The sequence below is a fragment of the Ochlerotatus camptorhynchus genome, unplaced genomic scaffold (genome assembly GCF_037179485.1).
Source record: "Ochlerotatus camptorhynchus isolate MF236.1 unplaced genomic scaffold, CSIRO-AGI_Acam_v1.1 ptg000178l, whole genome shotgun sequence".
NCBI lineage: Eukaryota > Metazoa > Arthropoda > Insecta > Diptera > Culicidae > Ochlerotatus > Ochlerotatus camptorhynchus.
Window position 1 is genome coordinate 3,721,498 of NW_027040668.1, and position 21,294 is coordinate 3,742,791.

Genomic DNA, 21,294 nt, shown 5'->3' on the forward strand with positions numbered 1-21,294 from the left:
GTTTGACAGTAGGCAGCATAACCCTGGCTCAAATAATTTATTTTGCTGTTCTGGGTCCGCTGTCACGGTATAACATGCTGCCTACGCGCCTGCCACTGGGCTGGTATATTATGAGAACTTTCGACGGAGTGAAGAGATAGTACGAAGGCCGCCATGTTTCACGCACAGTCTGACGTTTGTTTTCTCAAAAATCGGATAAGTGAGCAAGAAAACGGTTGACAAGTTGCAGAGGTGTATTTTACTTTATGCTTCTTTGCCTTCAGTATCAGATTGTAAAATTCGATTCTGAAGGGAAACGTACACTGAAGAAAAAAATCCGTAGAAACTGTACCGAATTCCGTAGATTTTGCCTACGGATCCGTATTTCCGCAAAAAATTGTAAAATCCGTAGATCTACGGAGATTTCCGTAGATCTGGCATCTCTGTTTGGAACTCTACGTCGGCCGGCTCGTGAGTTAGTCAGGATGCTGAATGCCGATCTCGAACAAGTTGTGGATTGGTCACGGCTAAGGAATCAAAAATATCTCCAAATGACAAAATGACAAGCGATCAACGAACCGAATGATAACGGTATGTCAGAAGTGGAAAGATATAATGATATAATTTCTTCCTTTTTTTCATGACAAACTCACTCGGGGTGGTAGAAGGAAACGAGCAAATTGTTGAAAAGCTGCTACACAAAGTAAAGCCGAAGATGATACACATGTCAAGACCAACAATTGAAATGGCCTTAACTCCATTTTGCAAACAAAACTTGTAAGGCCATTTTCTCGCGAACCGAAGTCCGCAAAGGCAAACCAACATAATGAACAGGTAGGGGAAATTCTCCTCTACCCGATTGTGGTTTAGGTTTGCGAATGAAGGTTTCGGTTCACCATTTCAATTGTTGGTCTGGATGTGTTAATGGGATTTTTTTGTTATGTATTTTCTCGATTCAGATCAAGCTATGTCCTCACCATATTGCAACAAAGCAGGCAAGCAATATATCATTATCCTTTTACCACTCTGATCGAGCTATGTTACAGAGCAAGTTTGTCATGGTAGTCGTAACAAACGTTTTGTCTGTATCGTTGGTTGCTTTATGTGTTGGGATTCGCTGGTCGCGGCGAAACGACCTTCACCTAAATCCAGCTAAAGACTGGCGCACAATGTATAAATTTCCGGGTAAAAAACCTGAAAACTTATCCCTTGTGCGCCGGCCTTAAGAGTAATGCGATGTTGGTGTCGCAGAGTTAGCGGTTTTGTTCTATCTGCATCTGGAATTGTGATGGACGGCCAGAGCATCGAATGGTCTGAAAATGAGAGCAACCAAGGGTGGATCTTGAAAAGCAATTTGCAATACGATGGCCTGATACCCCAACAGTGCGGAAATATCTACGCTTGTATCGTCCGTGCCAACTGCAACCAGGATAAAGTTATGTTCTACACATCCATCCAGTGCAACCTCATTTTATCGGCTACGGATGCAACTAAACTGCTGTGTGAGGTATGTCTATGGATTGAGCCGTTATGACCATGTGAGTCACTTACAATAGAACCGCATTGGATGTACGTTACAAAGCTTCTATGCCTATCGCTCCTGCATCGTCCTGACAAAATTGCTGTCAACACAGTCCCCTGCTATACTTCATGGTAGACTTATCTTAACTCGAGGTTACCGCTTACAGAACCTAGTGATACCAGCCAACAACACGGCATGTTACGCCAGTTCACTGGAACTCGTTACCACCCACAGTGAAGCGTTCTTCGCCGAAAGCAATTTTCGAGAATGGCTGTCGGATGAATGTTTTAGTCCCGTATGAATTATCTATTGCTAAACCGTACGTAGTGATGTTAAAATAAAAATTAAGAGAAGACAAATTTAATTTATGTAATGTTATAAATTAGCACTACTTCGAGACATGGCAATCATTTCAAATGCGTTGAAAACAATGTAAACAAACATCTACAGCAATCCCTCCATTTATCCATTTATACGGTGAGTTGGTAACGTCTACCCACAGCTATTTCTCGGATGTCCTTCAACCAATTGACTTGATTTTCGTTAGATAACTAGTTTATGGTTAACACTACCTCCCCATGGACATGGAGGTTGACGGTACTGAAGCAAAGGGTTATGTTTAATTTCTTTATATTTGCAACGATGATGATTTCCTATAGTGACACATATCACCTTCTTAATGCTTCAGTTTGCCTCAAATGATTAATTCTTGGTTGTTAATAGAACTTCCTTGATGAAATCGGCTGCTTCATGCAGACTGAGCAATTCTGATTATAGTATCAGATTTGTATACAGAGAAAATTTACTTGTAATTACTTTTGAAACATTTTAAGTTGTTGTGTTTTTTTCTTGTGATCTGATAGATTTCCCAGTTTGGTTAGAAGTTTCGAAGCTAACGCAAGTGTATCATGAAGAATGGTTGCATGCAGGGTTGCTTCCACTCACTTGCTATAGAGGAGTGATTCTCGGGGTTTTGGATTCGTTGGTTGTTGTAGTGGAGATTTGTACTTATTGGGTACGGGAGGAGATTGGATGGCGGGTGTTTGACGCATAGAACCTGTTAATTTCGCTTTCAGACTGTCACGGTCGGCGGTTTTATGATTCGTGAGCGATCAGAGTTAGCGCTCGCGATTCGTAGAATCGTTGATTGTGACTATTTGCAGGTGGATTTGACGGGTTCTGTGTGTCAGACGCTTGCCTTTCGGCCTCTCCTTGTGTCTAGCATGTGCAAGGTGGCGAGTGAGTGGAAGCAGGCCTGGTTGCGTGAACTACATTTGTGAGAATATCTTTTTAGTCACGTTTTGTTTGTAGTTTATATTTTATTTCTTTCATGTAATTATAATTAATAATAGTTATTCAACAATAGTTAATTCCATTCCGTATCGAGCGCTGAGCCAGTTAACAGCGTCCTGGTCTCTTCATACGACACTCGTTTTTTACCGCGTTTCCATCGCTATCGTTGTTGAAAAAAAGTGTTCAGGTGAGTCGCGCACGGTTTTCGGAAGCAGCTATCGTAAGCTGAGTCTTACGTATAGACTGTTCACCTTTACCCTAGTGATCGATCGATCGATCACCATCATCATCGCATCATCTCCGTCAATAGCCGCAGCGTAGCAGCAGCAAACGGAATACCTAGCTGCACCGGCTGATAGGTTGTTTACACAACCGGCATAAGTATAGTACAATACATTTTGCAAGTCCATTGCCTCCCTATTGTAGTTTTGTTTTGCCTCGTGGCGCGTGGTTCTGTCTCTCACCCCTGGTAAGGGAGTATGGTTCATAGTGAGACAACTTGTTGCAACTAGATAAAAGTTTTTTTTCGATTTTTTTTTTCGCTTTAATTTGCTTGTAGTACGCCGTGCAAAAAAAATTAATTACTAGTAATTAAAATTAATAAATTGGAGAAGGTTTTTATTTTTTTCCTTCTTAAGCGGTTGCGCACCGCTTTTGCGCAACACTTATGACATCTTCCGATGCCAACGTTCCCTAATAAAAAATAACCATAAACGAACGATAACCCAAATCATTGAACTATTCCACAAATGGTTTGGATGATACCCAGAACACGTCGTTAAGCAAATTAACCATACAATTTTTATTATGGTTGCGCGAACCAGGTATTACCAACCACTTTCGAAAGGACCATGGGTTGTCTTTTTTCGGCCTAAAAATAAACCCTTGAAAACTCTCGATATTTCGAGAGACTTGCTGCGTAAGTATCCGGGAATCTTGGTACATAAGGAGAGATTCAACAAACTGCGTGTAGAAGCACCGAATTATGATGTAGCAAATAAAATTGCTGATCACGAGTTGTTTAGTGTTGAGTACAACATCTACATCCCTTCTCGAGATGTGGAGATAGAAGGCGTGGTCTCCGACGCGAGTCTGTCTGTCGAGGACTTGAAACGTGCCTCGGGTTGTTTAAAAAACAGAAAAGTCACAAGCGAGCTTGTAAAGATACTGGATGTTAGGCAACTGCATTCAGTGTCTTTACAAGATGGCAAGAAAGTCTATCAGCATTCAGACTCGTTTCGGGTGACTTTCGCTGGTTCAGTTCTCCCAAACTTTGTCAAAGTTGATGGTGCTTTTTTCCGGTGCGGTTGTTTGTACAGAGGGTTTATAACTGTACCAACTGCAAAAGGCTAGGACACTCGGCCAGCCATTGCGGCAACAAAACTCGTTGTGGCAAATGTGGTGAAAACCACAAAGAGGATTCTTGCCACAAAGAATCAGTAAAATGCGCGTACTGTGGCGAGAATCCTCACCCCTTGCAGGAGTGCCCGATGTACAAGCAGCACTCCGATAAAGTGCAGCGTTCAATCTCAGGACGCTCCAAGCAGTCATATGCTCAAATGGTGAAGGCTGCATCAGCCGTCCAAGATGCAAACCAATTTTCGATTTTGTCAGCTGAAGAATCGGACTCTGACTCATCCGATGAAGGTGATTCTACGGTGGTACACGCACCTTCATAAATGGACGGATCCTCAAAAAGAAAATGCGCCTCCCCGAAAGTGCGCCGTAAGAAAACTAAAGTCACCTCCAGAAGATTGGCAAATTCCCAGGGTAATGGGGATGAAAAAACGAAACCGAAGGCTCCTGCTGAACCAATCACTGGATGCAGCAGGAATTTTCCACCATTGCCCAACAAAGATAAGAAAAATAATAAAGCTGCTCCTCAAACTTCTCAAAAGAAATCCAAGTCCGAACGAGGTTTGCTAGCTTTTTCGGACATTGTGGAATTCATATTAAATATGTTCAACATACAAGACCCTCTTAGAAGCTTAGTTTCTGCCTTGCTTCCAACATTAGAATCATATCTTAAGCAATTGACTGTTTCATGGCCCCTCCTTGCATCAATCATATCTTTCGATGGATAATTCGTCGAACGAGGTTGAAGATATGATCACTGTGCTACAGTGGAACTGCCGTAGTCTAGTGCCTAAACTAGACTCGTTCAAATTTTTACTTCACAATTCTGATTGTGATATATTTGCTCTCTGTGAAACATGGCTTTCTTCCGATGAAGAACTCAACTTCCACGATTTTAACATTATACGCCTGGATAGAGACGATTCTTATGGAGGAGTACTTTTAGGGATCAAAAAGTGCTACCCTTTCTACAAAATTTCCCTTCCTGCTCTATCAGGCGTCGAAATCGTCGCTTGCCAAATAAATGTGAAGAACAAAGACCTTTGCATAGCTTCAGTTTATGTTCCACCAAGAACCTCCATTAGCCGTAGTCAACTCTGGAATCTAGTTTCGATTCTTCCATCCCCAGTATTAATTCTGGGTGATATGAACTCCCATGGTACTGGGTGGGGCGATCTATATGATGACAATAGAGCGGCTATTTTTTACGATTTATGCGACGATTTCAACTTGACTATTTTGAACACTGGTGAAGCGACACGTATAGCAAAACCTCCGGCTCGAGAAAGCCGACTCGACATATCTTTGTGTTCAAGATCGCTATTGTTGGATTGTCTGTGGAAGGTTATCAATGATCCCCATGGTAGCGATCATTTGCCAATCATCATTTCAATTAAGTGTGGCCCTCACTCTGCAGAACCATCTCGGGTTCCATTTGATCTTACAAGGAACATCGACTGGCAGAAATATGCAACGACGGTGACAATCGGTGTCGAATCAATAGATGCGCTTCCACCATTGGAAGAATATCGATTCCTCGCCGATTTGATTTACAAAAGTTCACTGGAAGCACAAAAAAGAAAAGTTCCAAGTGCGCCCTTCAAAAGGAGACCAGCCACACCTGGATGGAACGAAGAATGCACAAAACTGTATGTAGAAAAATCTGATGCTTTCAAAGCTTTTCGTAGACACAAAACCTCCACATACTTCGAGGAATATTCAAAGCTTGAGACAAAGCTGAAACAATTAATCAAAGCAAAAAAACGCGGTTATTGGCGCAATTTCGTCGAGGGACTCTCACGAGAAACCTCAATGAACACCTTATGGAGGGTGGCTCGCAACATGCGTAACCGCTCATCTTCTAATGAGAGTGAAGAATACTCCAACCGATGGATATTCGATTTCGCTAAAAAGGTCTGTCCGGACTCAGTTCCAGCACAAAATATTCTTCGAGAAGCGTGTCCGAGCGGCAGCTCTCTGGATAGACCATTCACAATGCTGGAATTCTCTATGGCTCTTCTTTCATCGAACATCTCCTCACCGGGAAGCGATATGATTAAATTCAATCTTCTGAAAAATCTCCCAGATATCGCTAAAAGACGCTTGCTAGACTTATTCAATTCCTTACTAGAAAACAACATTATACCGCCTGAATGGAGACAGGTCAAAGTAATAGCCATTCGAAAACCTGGCAAACCAGCGTCTGACCATAACTCATACCGCCCGATTGCGATGCTTTCGTGCATTAGGAAATTATTGGAGAAAATGATCCTTCGGAGACTCGATCAGTGGGTCGAAACAAATAACTTGCTATCAAATGCACAGTTTGGGTTCCGCAAGAGCAAAGGAACAAACGATTGTTTAACGCTGCTTTCCACAGATATTCAACTGGCCTTTGCGCACAAGGAGCAATTGGCTTCAGTATTCTTGGACATTAAGGGGGCTTTTGATTCAGTTTCCATTGAAATTCTGTCAGATAATCTGCACAGATGTGGACTTTCCGGAATTTTAAATAATTTCTTGTACAATTTGTTGTCAGAAAAGCAAATGAACTTTTCCCTTGGACAACTGACAACTTCCAGAATTAGCTACATGGGCCTGCCCCAAGGCTCATGTCTCAGCCCTCTTCTTTATAACTTTTATGTCAAAGATATCGACAACTGTTTGGCAGAACAATGCACGCTAAGACAACTTGCAGATGACGGTGTGGTTTCCATAAGAGGTCCACGTGGACTTGCAAGGACCATTGCAAAGTTCCTTAGATAACTTGTCTTCTTGGGCTAGGAATCTAGGGATCGAATTCTCGCCGCAGAAAACTGAACTGGTAGTGTTTACTCGAAAGCGGTACCCAGCCCAAATGCAGCTTAATCTTTTGGGCAGAAACATTACTCAATCATTGTCTTTCAAGTACCTTGGGGTCTGGTTTGATTCAAAGTGCACTTGGAATACCCATGTTACGTATTTGAAGCAAAAATGTCAACAGAGGATCAACTTTCTCCGTTCAATTTGCGGCACATGGTGGGGTTCTCATCCGGGAGACCTCATAACGCTTTATAAAACAACTATTCTCTCTGTTCTAGAGTACGGCTCTTTCTGCTTTCTCTCGGCAAGAAAATGTCACCTAATAAAATTGGAACGAATTCAATATCGTTGTCTGCGTATTGCTCTCGGCTGTATGCACTCAACGCATAACATTAGTCTCGAGGTTCTGGCAGGAGTAACACCCCTCCAGAACCGTTTCTGGGAGCTCTCTCTCAGAATACTAATCAAATGCGGAGTGACGAACACATTTATAATTGCAAATTTTGAAGAAATTCTTGGGCTGAATTCACAATCTCGATTTATGAGAATCTACCACCACTACATATCATCAGATATGTGTCTTCCTTGTTATACTCCAGACCGTGTTCACTTCACCAATCGCAGTTCCTCAATTGAATATGATCTGACCATGAAACAAGCAACTCATGGGATTCCCGATCAACTTCGACCTATTATTATTCCGCGTATTTTTACTGAAAAGTACCAACAAGTCAATTGCATGAAAAGATATTTTACAGACGGGTCCCGTCTCAATGGATCCACTGGCTTCGGTGTCTTCAATGAAAACTCTAGCGCCTTCCGCAAACTTCAGGAACCTTGTTCCGTTTTTGTTGCTGAGCTGGCAGCAATCAACTTCGCATTGGGGATGATTTCCGATATGCCCATAGACCATTACTTCATCTTCTCGGATAGTCTCAGTTCGATTGAGGCTATTCGGTCGATGAAACCAAGTAGGCACTCATCTTATTTCCTTTCAAAGGTAAGGGAGCAGATGAGTGTACTGGTCGAAAGATCATATATGATTACCTTTGTATGGGTCTCATCACATTGCTCAATCCCAGGCAATGAGAAGGCGGACTCTCTCGCAAAGGTGGGCGCGCAGGAAGGCGAATTTTATGACAGGCAAATTTCACACGATGAATTTTACCATTTAGTGCGTCAGAGTACCTTTTCGAGTTGGCAAACCGATTGGGACACTGGAAATCTTGAACGGTGGTTACATTCAATTATTCCTAATGTTTCTTCGAGAGCGTGGTTTAAAGGCTTGGACTTAAGTCGTGACTTCATTCGCGTGATGAGTAGACTTATGTCCAACCACTACTCGCTAGATGCTCATCTCAATAGAATAAACCTCGTAGACAGCAACATCTGTCGGTGTGGAAACGGTTACGATGACATCGATCACGCAGTTTGGCAATGTACGGATAATGATGCCGCCAGAGAACGACTTTTAAATACCCTTGAGGCCCAAGGAAGACAACCCTATGTTCCTATCAGAGACGTGTTGGGAACTCGCGATATCTGCTATATGCAGTCGGTTTATGTGTTTCTTCAAATGTCTAGTATAAGAATTTAATTCCTTTGTCTTTTGTCTCTCTTTAATAGTTTTTGTTTGTCTTGTCCCCCCGGTCGAACTCCAGACGAAACTAGAACCGCACTACCATTCATACTGGCGACAACGCTCTGATGAGACAACGAAACCTTACCCCCAAACTCCTCCCCTGATCCTATCCTACGACAATGTACCTCTCTAACCTCGAGTAAGCCACGAGTATTCGGCCCAACTTTGCTTCTACAAATCCACAAAAGACATTGAATTAAAGGTGGATTCTGGTACGGAATTACAGGCTGCTATTTTGAGCAACTTATCGTTATAAAATTAAAAATTACACACACAAAGCACTTCATAAAGGAATTCCGTTAAGAGGTTTCACAAATTTAAAGATTAAACATTACATTTAGTTATTTGTCTAATGTTATAGTATGAACTTTTGCTACATTTTTGTTTTTTTTAGTTAATTATTCTTGAACGCATTATTATTATTATTTAGCTTTATTTAGGAGGCTTTCAGCCTTAGGCTGGTTCGCCTCCAATACTTCTTGAACGCAGTTAAAACTAGGAGATGAGGAAGAAATATAATCATTTGGTGAAAACATACATAAACACACACAGTGAAAAATACTTCCACGGATACTTTCAATACTGTCATTGACAAGAACATATACGTTGAGACAACACCTATAATGACAATGGCAACTGACAAACGTAAAGACATCGACAAAGACAATGGCACTGACTGACACTGATTCTCAAACATTTCAAAAAGATCACGATTAAGAAGGTATTGCAAAACATTGTCCTCTGTACGTTTACTTTCCAACTTTTACTACAACTATTACTACTGTTACTCCGGCTATCCCCTACTTGAAACACTATTCCTCCCTAGCCGGCATCTTAAGCAGGATTCACTTGATCCCTGTGATTATTATTCTGTGGTGCCAAATCTTTACATCTACCCTTGTGCTGTATGGATAGTGATTTTTCACTGGAGACCTGGCCCTATGACCCCCTTCTGTGCTTGAAAATGAAAATGAAAAATGAAAATAACAGTGGTGGTTAGACAGTACCACCCACCGCCTAAATGGAAGGATTACTGTACATCCAACATTTATGGTCCCAATTATGTAAGTCGAGTCAAGTGTTACTTCTGTTCGCTGGTCTAATTTATACTATTTTATTGGTATCGTACCCTTTTAAATTACTTTAATGTAGTTAAACTAGTTAGACAATCAATATTTAATGTTTGGCATTACCCTGTGATACCCTTAAGCGAACCAGTGATATTCAATGGAGGACATTCAACGACGGTTTAACCTTGTGATATTTCACCCACTGGGAGAATGAAGGACAATGCAAATTCAGTTTTATACATTATTTTATTTCTTCAGACATTCTTAATCTAATTAACATTTTATTTTCGTTTTTTTTTATTTTTAAAGACATTTTTCAAAAAAAATTGAAATAGAATTTGAAAGAAACTACAGTGGTATATCTCATCTTTATGACTGTTAAAATTTTCGCAAAAATAATATTCCGTAGTGATAATATCACGGTTCGATTAAACTCTTTCGTTATCAATGTATTTTTGACGAACGTTTCATGATGCAAAAAACTTCAATTGCTAAGACATTTCCAATGTTTCATATCGTATCAGTTTAGAAGACATATCAGCTCACAATCGTAATTGTAATGCATATTGTAATATTGTGAAATTGCAGACGTTTGGTATCTTGTCAAGAAAACTAAGAACACTTGGCACTTAAACACTTATAGACTATTCTCAAATTTGTAATGCATATTGTAATATTGTGAAATTACAGAAACGGTGGTATCTTTTAAGGCAAAAATAATATTCCGTAGTGATAATATCACGATCCAAAAAACTTCATCAAAAGTTTTTATTCTCAAAAAAAATTGAAATAGAATTTGAAAGAAATTGTAGTGGTTGGTTGTTTTTTTTTTCGCATACGAATAGGAAATAGAAAATATTGAGAAACTTCAGTTGATGGTATCCGTTTGATGCTTTCGCAAAAATAATAGAAATAGAACTTAAAAAGAATTTACAGTGAAGGTTCTTGATAGGTGACAAAAAGTTTTCCAATACAGTCACCCCAGTATTATGGGCCACCCACAATTATGGGTCACTTCCATTTGATTAACACGCAGAACTGACTGACCCATAATAGTGACTAGCTGGCCCATAATACTGGGGTGACTGTATCCCCTGTGACCGATGGAAAATTTTTGGGCGAACCTCAAACGGAGGAGCTATTCCAATAATTTCGTGGTCAAAACGGAGGCTAGGATGCAGCCACGTTAGCTCTACACGCTAATGTTGGAAAAACAGCACTGCTGTAAACTTTGATTGTGACGACCCGCGCCATGTTTTCATTTACATCGGGCCGTCGCATTGATAAATATAATATTTAATGTGTGTTCAATTAACGGCAGGGTGAATAATTACCGTGGACGTAGACGTGATTGTTAACCGTAGACGTAGACGCGTTAGATGATTTTCGCACTCATGCGACCTTTGGTCATATGATGACGACTTGCTAGAAGAACTTCTTTTAGACTTTTCGCAAAAATAATAGAAATAGAACTTAAAAAGAACTTACAGTGTTTGTATCTTTGATTTTTTTTTGTTCGCACTCATGCGACCTTTGGTCATATGATGACGACTTCTGGAGGGTTGAAGCAACACGAGGGCCCTACGGTCTTCTGACCAGATCTAGTTTCGTTAGTTTTCGTAAAAATAATATTCCGTAGTGATAATATCACGCAATGAAAAGACTTCGTAGACTTTGCAAAAATAATATTCCGTAGTGATAATATCACGCAATGAAAAGACTTCGTAGATTTCTTAAAAATAATATTCCGTAGTGATAATATCACGCAATGAAAAGACTTCGTAGAAATAATATTCCGTAGTTCGGACGTGAATTATTTGCAACTTCGAAAACCTAATAGGGAAGGAGAGTTCACTTCAATATATGTTATCCAGTAGGGTGACACATTGTGGTGTAAAGACTTTTTAGACTTCGTAAAAATAATATTCCGTAGTGATAATATCACGCAATGAAAAGACTTCGTTATAAGACTTTTAGAGAGACGTAAAAATAATATTCCGTAGTGATAATATCACGGCACAAAAACACTTAATGTCGGTTGTTATACTATATGAATTAGGATTTATAACTCCAAGACTTTTTAATTTGATTCGCAAAAATAATATTCCGTAGTGATAATATCACGCAATGAAAAGACTTCGTAAAAATAATATTCCGTAGTGATAATATCACGCAATGAAAAGCCTTTGTAGACTTCGTAAAAATAATATTCCGTAGTGATAATATCACGCAATGAAAAGACTTTGTAGACTTCGTAAAAATAATATTCCGTAGTGATAATATCACGCAATGAAAAGACTTTGTAGACTTCGTAAAAATAATATTCCGTAGTGATAATATCACGCAATGAAAAGACTTCATTATTTGACTTTTAGAAAGACGTAAAAATAATATTCCGTAGTGATAATATCACGGCATAAAAACACATTATGTGGTTTGTTATACTACAAGACTCAAGATTTCTATCTTCAAAAAATTTTAAATTATTTCGCAAAAATAATATTCCGTAGTGATAATATCACGATCCGAGACGCCTTGTCGGAAGATTTTTTTTTTCGTAAAAAAAATTGAAATAGAATTTGAAAGAAATTTTAGTGGCTGAACTTGTTTTCTTTTGCAAAAATAATAGAAATAGAACTTAAAAAGAACTTACAGTGAAGTGCACCTTTCGTGACCCAGGACACGATGAACGGAGTGCCTCCAGAAGCGGCTGCTTCCTCTCCTGAAGGCCCACAACGTCCCAACAATCTTCTGGCCGGATTTGGCCTCATGCCACTACTCCAAGGACGTGCTGAAGTGGTATGCGGACAATAAGGTAAATTTCGTGCCGAAAATGTTCAACCCTCCCAACACTCCGGAGCTTTGTTTTTCGCACTCATGCGACCTTTGGTCATATGATGACGACTTTCTAGAAGAACTTTTGTAGACTTTTTGCAAAAATAATAGAAATAGAACTTAAAAAGAACTTACAGTGACTGTATCTTTGCTTATCATTTTTTTTTTTCGCACTCATGCGACCTTTGGTCATATGATGACGACTTCCCTATGGAACTGTTTGTTAATAAAGGGGGAGTACACTTTGATTTTTCAAAAAAAAAATGCATTTTTTTTTGGCTTAAAATGTTTCTTGGCATGTATACTTTAATTTAGACAATACTCCAAGTCCGCCAGAATATTTCTTACCGCTTTACGAAGCGATTTCCTAAAGCATGTACCGGTGCGCTGAGAGAGAGGTTTTCCCCCTTATTCTGCGCCGCGAGTGAGGTGAGGTGACTCGCTGTCACTAGTGAGGTGACAAAAGTCACCGCGAGTGAGGTGGCTCTCCGTGCAAATCAAATGGAAATGCACCTCACTTGCGGTGACTTTTGTCACCTCACTAGTGACAGCGTGTCACCTCACCTCACTTGCGGCGCAGAATAAAGGGGTTTATCTCTAAACGCGTTTATCTCGAAACGGGGTTTTTCAAACTGGCGTGGGAAATAACTCTAACCAGTTATCATCAAATTTGGATATCTCCTAGGTTTTCTTGTTCAGAATTAAATTCTGCTTAGAAATACGTACCACATTTTGACAAAAATTGATTTTTAATCCACGATTTTGTAAGCTTTTTAGGGTGAAAAAATGGACTTTTTTTCCTAAGGCCACAACGTTTGAAAAAATTAATTTAAAAAAAAATTGGAATTCGTATTTCTAACCCAAATTTCATTACTAATCAGGATTTTTGTTCAATTTATGTTCCTGGATCACATGGAAAGGAGTATTTTCCCACGCCGTTTTCCGACTTCCGCGTGAGGACGCCCGCGCGACCTGGTGCACAGGCCACGGGGAGACGCCAATCGATTTCAAAAAAATACAAATTGTAGTTCGAAGGATGACTAACATATTTGCCCTCCCTAAGTGTTCTATTGCTTAAAAAATTAACGAAAATGCCAGTGACTATATCTTTGCTTATCTTTTTTTCGCACTCATGCGACCTTTGGTCATATGATGACGACTTCCCTATGGAACTGTTGTTAAACTTTCTTGTAGAATTAGATTTTTGTAAATCTCAAATATTATCGCACTCATGCGACCTTTGGTCATATGATGACGACTTCCATGAGGAGCATTTTTAACCTTGCAGAAATAGATTTGTTTTGATGTTGGCTTAAAAGCCTTTAAAACGTTTCGCACTCATGCGACCTTTGGTCATATGATGACGACTTCCCTAAGGAACTTTGTTTTAAACTGATTTCAGACAATTGAATCAGAATCCTTAACTACACGAACCATTATTATGGTTCGCACTCATGCGACCTTTGGTCATATGATGACGACTGCTAAGCAGAATTTTTAATCTTTTATCGCAATCAATTTGCAAATTGTAAGTCGTATGTCTTTTTTTGCTTGAAATGTCCGAACTTGTGTCTTTCGAATTGTTGTGTGACTGTCAAAGAGTGAACATCTTTGTGTGGTTTTTAATCTTTGGACACCTTTTTGTGAAATATTTAGAAGACAACTTAACGTTTGTTAAGAAATCATTAGAAGACACATTTAAAAAAAATTGAAATAGAATTTGAAAGAAATCACAGTCGGGTTGGATCAATGTTGATTAAGACTTTCAAAAAAAATTGAAATAGAATTTGAAAGAAATCACAGTCAGGTTGGATCAATGTTGATTAAGACTTTCAAAAAAAAATTGAAATAGAATTGGAAAGAAATCACAGCGTCGGTCATATGAGTGTTGTAAAACTGTTAAAAAAAATTGAAATAGAATTTGAAAGAAATTACAGTGTCGGCCATTCAAGTGTTGTTAAACTGTTAAAAAAAATTGAAATAGAATTTGAAAGAAATTACAGACTGCTTGGTGTATCTTGAGACTATTCTCATACGAATAGGAAATAGAAAATATTGAGAAATTCTAGCGGTTTTTATCTTTTTCTCTGATACGAATAGGAAATAGAAAATATTGAGAAACTTCAGTGGTTTGATTTTTGTTCTGATACGAATAGGAAATAGAAAATATTGAGAAATTCTAGTGGTTTGACTTTTTTTCTGATACGAATAGGAAATAGAAAATATTGAGAAACTACAGTGATTTGGAACCTTGGCATGTTGTTTGCGTTTCACGTCATCCACGTTCGCAAAAATAATAGAAATAGAACTTAAAAAGAACTTACAGTGTTGGTTCTCAAAATTCTTATACGAATTGTAAATAGAAATATATAGAGAAATTCTAGTGGTTTCTGTTGCTTATACGAATTGTAAATAGAAATATATAGAGAAATTCCAGTGGTTTCTGTTATTTATACGAATTGTAAATAGAAATATATAGAGAAATTCTAGTGGCATGTGTTTTCTGTTAACCGAAGAATCTCGGTTTCGCAAAAATAATAGAAATAGAACTTAAAAAGAATTTACAGTGATGGCTAATCTTTTAAACTCGAAAACAAAATCGTAAAAATAATAGAAATAGAACTTAAAAAGAACTTACGGTGGTGGCTTCTCTTTTAAACTTAAAAAAAATTGAAATAGAATTTGAAAGAAATCACAGTTCAGTTGGATCCACGTGCTTTTGAGGTTAGGTACCTTCACCGCCCGGAGCATGACTGAGCGCATGCCCATACGCCATTACAAATTTGTGATGAGTCAGCAGACATAACCTCACCAAGGCTGCTGACTGACGCCATCTTGGAAAACGCTCACCTCCAGTTGCGGTAGTCATTTTGCAGACACTTTTTCCGAATAAAAGCTCAAGATCTTTGGGTATCGATCTTTCCACTGCACTATAATCGACATTAGTCCTGGATTCTGCTAGATAATTCTGTAAAGAAAGAAAAGAAAGTTCATGACAACGCCTTCTTCGCATGCAGCATAACTGGAGAGAAATTAAATTTTCGAAGAAAAAATGCCTACCTTATAGAATGGTTTAAAACCGCACCAGTTTACATCGCAAACGATTCATTTCGGTGCAGTTGAATTATATAATCGAGAATATTCTGTTCACGATTTCCTTCACGAGGCGTGGAACAGATCCGCCATTTTTGATTTAAACTTTTCTCGAATCTTCCAACTGCAGCTCATCACTTTCGGCAACCAATGCTTTAAACACGAGTAACAAACTAAATGCAGTTGTTCTAATACTCATTCCAGCAACTAATCAAAGTAAAAGTAGCAGCAGCTCCATTATTCCAGAAACTAACCGTAATGGGCACGGCTGATTATAAATTTTCACTTCACCATCTTTTCTTCCTTCTTTCACTGCGCTTTAAGCTGCACTTTCCACTACGGTTGCCGAGATACGAATGATGCCGAACGATTGCTGCCGGACGGCTTATGTACTGCCGGCAGGTAACAGACATACGTTCGACCGTAGCCATGTAGATTGTTGTTGTTGCCATTGGTGTCTATACCTGCAGTTTGGGGTAGCGCTCGTGTGTGTTGGTACCAACGGACCGGTTGTTTCGGTTTTTGTAGGAATAATAAACAGCGGCGAAGAAACATTTCATCTTGGAATTTTTTGGGAATTTCGCATTAAAATTGGTAGATTTGTTCAACAATTCTTTTGTCATTACACGTTTCCTGAAGAAAAAAATAATGTACTTCTTCATATAACTTTCCCACAGGTAGATCTGGTTCTGTGGCTTGGAAAAAATGAATTGGATGCTGAAAAATAACACCTTTTTAAAACAATTGAATCATTCTCAGAATGATTGGCATAGAAATAGCAACGACACATGATTGACTTTATGATTAAACGAAACTTATCCTAATTTTCCATCAAATACTGGACTATATTTTCTCAATCAAACGGTAAAAGACTTGCCAAACCCATGTTGAAAGAAGAAAAATCGATCGAAGCTAGGCTCCTCTTCCGATCCGCCATTGCGGTTTTGAGTCACCCTGTGTCTGGTTGGCAGTCTGGTGCCGAACGGTTTCGATACGATGGTGGTTGTGATGCAACGGAACATTCCACCAATACACGCATGGCCGGCTTTCAACTGTCGCCGTCTATCTCTACGTAGAAGGGAAGAAAAGCGCGAAAGTAAAATGACGCCCGGCATGGCAAAATTCGCGTGCATTCAGGGATTGTGCTGATTTGGATTAAATTTTGGTATCGATTTGTTTTTCAAACGCACGAAGATGGTCTTCACAGAAACGTTTTTGGATTACTTCATCGATTAATTTTAATACTTGGATTTCAAAATTAGAATTGACAATAGATAAGCATTGGAATGTTTTGATTGGACGCAACTTGACTACATGGCAGACTGCTTATTCTTTTTGTGTGATAAGGTGATGGACAATCATTTTGTAAATGGTTATTAAAATGGGATCATTATGCATGCAGAATTTTTAAAAACTTCCGATCCTCATGTAAATGATAATATCCCGTTCAGACTATGGCTTACATCATGTAACATAGGCTGTCTTGCAATGAGTACTCATATATAGGATTTCCAGTGAAATCATGAAATATTACATGATATAAGCCGTAGTCTGTACGGGGTATAAGACATGGTAATTTTCTTCGTTACGAGCAACGTTTACATGGAGCATGATTTCGAAGGCTAAATTAGGAGGGTGAAGTGTATCACAATTAGTAAAGCTTTAAACTTCACTATAATTAAGTTGTATTTGAAATCTTGTTAACCTCTAACATCATAGATTTTAAATAGTGCCCCTAAACTTCATGAAAAATTAATACCATTTCTCATCATCGAGACTTGATGCCTAGTGGTTGGAAATATCCATATCCGCCATAGCATGGTGGAAAATCGGATTCTGCGCCTTACCGCATTATAGGAAAACAGCTCGATAATTGCAGATTCATTCAATCCAATGTTGTTAAAGCTATTTTCAGACGAATCATTTTTGGGAAGTAGAACAGTATTAATCCTTCTCTTAGTTGGGAGGCTTTCTTTGAATACAACATGCATTTTCGCTTGACAACATTATACAAATTGTTTAATGTTTATGGTCTCTTTTTCTGGTATTTAGTTCTGAATTAAAAATCCCTTATAATTAAAGGTTATTCTTAGGTAGAGAGGATAACTTATTTACATGTGGTCACATTGGTTAACTGATCATTTTCTGGAACAAGAGGAATGCTCGTAGGGGAGAACAGTCCTTAATGGCACCGTGGGGTAAAATGGCCCCACTTGGTTATTAGTTGCTTTCCCATATTTCTGGGATTTAATGTGACAGAATGCTAGTTCATGTACAGAACTAGCAATGCTGCTCGTCAAATTTACGAATTGATAATCGGAAAGCTATGGAAAACAGCGCGGGGCCAACCTACCCTACATATTGTTTAATTATTTTTTTTTATTCTGGCGAATTTCTAAGTCGTTTGTTTTTATTTGGAGAATTGCTTATGCTTTGACCTTGATTTGGAACACTAGAGGATGTAGTACAAAATGCATTTTGTTTCGTTCACGCAGTAGTAACCAGGTGGAAGTATTGAATCTTGAATTTGTTTGTCATGTAAGTTTCCCAAAGACTTAAATTCTATTTAAACAAAGGGAACATATGATAATCGTTTAACTTAATTACAAGTGGTACATTAGATCAATAATTCAAGACCTCCGGTATTTTTTTAGCTAACGAAGTTTTTAGTAGTTAGCTGAGATTAATTTGGAACCGTAGCAATTGTTATTTTCAATTGAAGTCCACGGCATTAGCTGAACCGGGTAGCTATCTTTAATCCAACGGTGTCTTCCATTGACGTGAGCATTAAAAAAAGCGAAACAAAAATCTTCCGTCTACCGCATTCTACCGTAAAACACCCAACATAAACACCAACACTGTTATAGCGAACAGAAATCCAATTGATGCACGGTAAATCATTTCTACTCGCTAGATAAGAACCTCCTTTATCAAACTATGTGGTAGAATTAACGCGAAATCTGTTTGCATAGCAGTGGTTATGAAAAGAGAAAGTCGATTAAGAGAATCGATCAATGCAGATAGGACCATTTGAAATGTTCATCGAGAATTACCGATAGAAGTTGGCAAGATGTTTAATTGGCAAATCAAAGTTGGCACTCGTGGAGAATAGAAGAACTATGAAAGTGATGATGGTTTCAAAATTTTGCACGGGGAAGTATACGAGTGCAATCTTAAAATGCTTTTATTTTGAAAATGGAGCATTTTATTTAAATCTGGTACAGTGGTAGAAAAGCGGAAGTCTATGTTTACACCTAAAAATCTGAAAAGAAATTAAGTTTTCTGTATTATATGTCTATTGAGTAGTCCTGAAGTTTTCTACTAACGTAGCACTTACCAGATTTAAATAAAATGCCCCATTCACAAAATAAAAGCATTTTAAGATTGCACTCGTATACTTCCCCGTGGAAAATTTTGAAACCATCATCACTTTCATAGTTCTTCTATTCTCCACGCGTGCCAACTTTGATTTGCCAATGAAAAAGGCTTTAATTTGCGTTGTGATAAATAGTTGAAGTTTTCCTTTATTTAACGTCGGTCTCTGTTCCGCAATCTAGTGCCAATCACCGACGGACATCGATTGCCAACCATTGACGACAATCGAATGTGCAGAAAGGCAGCTTCCACACCTGCGTATGATATCGCACCCATTCACAACACGTATGGGCCGGGACCAACGGCTTTACTTCCCTTCCGAAGGAAGACGTGACCAGAGATTTTTATGCCTCAGAAAAATCCCACCGACCTCGGCTGGGATTGAACCCAGACCCATTGGAGTGTTAGAAAGCAGTCACGCTTACCACTACACCACCGGCGCCGGCTGATAAATAGTTATTCTGATGTAAACAAACTGTTTGGTTGACGTTTCTTCTCGAACTCGCGTGGCGCACTCTACGTTGGTGGTGCATTAAAAAGGCGTGTCAGGGCAGAGCTGTACTCAGGAGTTTTTGCTTGACGGCAATCTCTCAATCTACACGAAACGAAAATTAATTATTTTATTCATGTGTTTCAAATATACATTTTTGCCAAAACTTCAGCCTTATACATGGCAAAAGACAAACCACATAGGTCCTACACGCTAACCTGAAAGTATTCATTAAATGAGTATTTTGTACTCATTTTTTGAAATTATTCGAAACTGTCAAAAAATGGGTATTTTAAAAAATCCAAAAGCGGGTACTTTTTCCCTATTTTTGAAAATATCCCCTGGAATTAAAATGGATAAAAATATGCATTCAATTAATGTCAAAACAGCTATATTGATGTTCAAACATTCGTGAATTTTGCGTTCGTTGACCTGCAAATCCATAAAAAATCGATTCGAATTAACAGATTCGTTCCAGCAGGTGTTGATTAAGGTAAACAAGTTAATTTGAAAATAATTCTGCGGCTGGGAGTTAAATTAGTTTTTTTACTTTCAGTGAAAGCAGGATTCCTGGTCACGATCTGTAACCGACTTTTACGAGGTAAGGATAAAAAGTGCAACTAGGAAGAACATTAAACCATTCTAAAAACATGTACCTTTCAGGTTAGTGAAGATCTTCGAAAAAGTAATTGAAGTACACATGCGGAAGGGATGAACCTGCTCGAAGAGCAGCATCCCTCGTGGACCGATCCCATCAGTGAACTGAACTGAATATTGGCGTTGACGGCACCATAGAAAAATCCTCTATTCTAGCAAATAATTACAGTTTTTCATAGGAATTTTCAGTGGAGTGAAAGGATAGTACAATGGCCGCCATGTTTCACGCACAGTCTGACGTTTGCTTATGGATTTTACCAGACGGACACTATGCCTCGACTGGTCAACGATTATGATAAGTGCTTACGTGCAATAAAGTGTAATAATTATTATTGTTTTGATTTCATTGTTTAAGGATTTCAATTGGTTTGATCACAGGCTCCCTCTCCCCCATAAAGCAAAAACCAAATCAATAAAATGGGTACTTTTTACTCATGTACAGAAAAAGAAAGATGGATAAAAAATACCTCTTTTTGGCGTATTCATCAAATACTCATTAATGAGTAAAGTCGGTTTTACTCATTTCATGAGTTAAGCCACTTTTCTTCAAAATGGGTAAATTTTTACTCATTAATGGGTACTTTGGAGTTAGCGTGTATAAGTATGCATAAAAGGTATATGTGACCGCTTATACATTTCATTTGACACATGATCTTCATTAAGTTTTTGCAAGGCGTCTGCTTATTAGTTGACTTATACATTTAATGAATAAAAAGCAATAGAAATTTGACATAAGGTATAAGGAGACTTCTATCCGTGTATGCCACCCCTCCTGCCTCATGGTTGGTTGGTTGGATATATTTATTAAGGTATTTTCTGGCAGACGCTGGTTCATCTGCTTGTCAATGTTCATATATTAAACAGTATTAGAAATAAATAAATAAATTTCTTACATAGGGTAATCACTGCATCGGAAATCCCTAATAAAATTGTTATGGTTATTTTGCTTAACGATGTGTTTCGGGTTACATCCAAATCATTTGTGGAATAGTTCTATGATTTGGGTAATCATTCGATGATGTTTTTTTTATTAGGGATGTATTTTTTATCGTTAGTGTTACCCACTGCTAAGTTCATGTAAACTAATGCTAAAAATGAGTCCTAGAATCTTCATTTATGAGGGATAGTAGTGACGACAGTATAAAAGCGTAAAATCGACTTAAAAATAAAAACAAATCAA

At 38.5% G+C, this 21,294-nt stretch overlaps 1 protein-coding gene and 2 long non-coding RNA genes across 3 annotated transcripts in view; 1 reads left to right on the forward strand and 2 right to left on the reverse strand.

Moving 5' to 3' along the window:
• LOC135701883 (ras-specific guanine nucleotide-releasing factor 2-like) overlaps window positions 1-21,294 on the reverse strand; it is a 304,050-nt gene that overhangs the window by 109,920 nt on the left and 172,836 nt on the right. The window lies entirely within an intron of this gene.
• Window positions 9,143-12,087, forward strand: LOC135701871 (uncharacterized). Its single transcript, XR_010517672.1, has 2 exons — window positions 9,143-10,616; window positions 11,044-12,087. It is a non-coding gene; the product is annotated as an uncharacterized LOC135701871 (long non-coding RNA).
• LOC135701872 (uncharacterized) lies at window positions 14,648-15,945 on the reverse strand. Its single transcript, XR_010517673.1, has 2 exons — window positions 15,560-15,945; window positions 14,648-15,467 (listed from the first exon to the last, which is right to left on the reverse strand). It is a non-coding gene; the product is annotated as an uncharacterized LOC135701872 (long non-coding RNA).